The 313-nt window shown below is 36.7% G+C and overlaps 1 protein-coding gene across 3 annotated transcripts in view; it reads left to right on the forward strand.

Moving 5' to 3' along the window:
• Nucleotides 1–313, forward strand: part of LOC309355716 (Fc receptor-like protein 5) — a gene marked incomplete at its 3' end in the record, with an annotated part of 108,504 nt that overhangs the window by 54,197 nt on the left and 53,994 nt on the right. The gene's annotated exons all lie outside the window — the stretch shown is intronic.

The following is a 313-nucleotide window of genomic DNA, read 5'->3' on the forward strand; positions in this document are numbered from 1 at the left end:
CTTCAGACACCAGAAGGATCTATTGGAGACGCTTTGCTTTCACCTGCAGGTTGGCTGAAGTATTGAGAGCGTATTTTAAAGTTGCCGCTGCTGCCACCTGTTGCAGAGTTTATGTTTCAACACTCTCACAATTTGGCATCTATGTTGGAACACGCAATCTCTCAGATTGTATCCTTGGATTAACCTCGAGCAAGACCAAAGGACATAAACTTCCAGTGTTACACCTAGATATTATTATTATTATTATTATTATTATTATTATTATTATTATTATTATATTTATATCCCACCCATCTGGGCAGTTTACAGAATA

This window comes from Podarcis melisellensis (assembly GCF_964234715.1).
Source record: "Podarcis melisellensis genome assembly, chromosome: 13".
Classification (NCBI taxonomy): Eukaryota; Metazoa; Chordata; class Lepidosauria; order Squamata; family Lacertidae; genus Podarcis; species Podarcis melisellensis.